Below are 243 nucleotides of genomic sequence, written 5' to 3' on the forward strand. Positions count from 1 at the left end.
AGACGGCTTTGTGTGTGTGCACACACGCGTGTGCGGCGAGACGTGGCCTACGAGCAGATCCGGGCAGGTTTGTGACAGGCAGTGCGTCAGGACCAGCGTGCGGGTACCCCGGGAGCGGCTGTGCGCTGCTCTGTTCGGGTACCGTGTCGGCACTGTGCCTGTGTGTAGCGTAGAGGTGTCGAGTCGTGTTTATTACTGTTAAAAGGACGTTGAAAAGTAGCCCTGCAAATTTGTGAAGCTCGC

This window comes from Eurypyga helias, unplaced genomic scaffold (assembly GCF_000690775.1).
Source record: "Eurypyga helias isolate BGI_N326 unplaced genomic scaffold, ASM69077v1 scaffold17692, whole genome shotgun sequence".
NCBI classification, from domain to species: Eukaryota; Metazoa; Chordata; class Aves; order Eurypygiformes; family Eurypygidae; genus Eurypyga; species Eurypyga helias.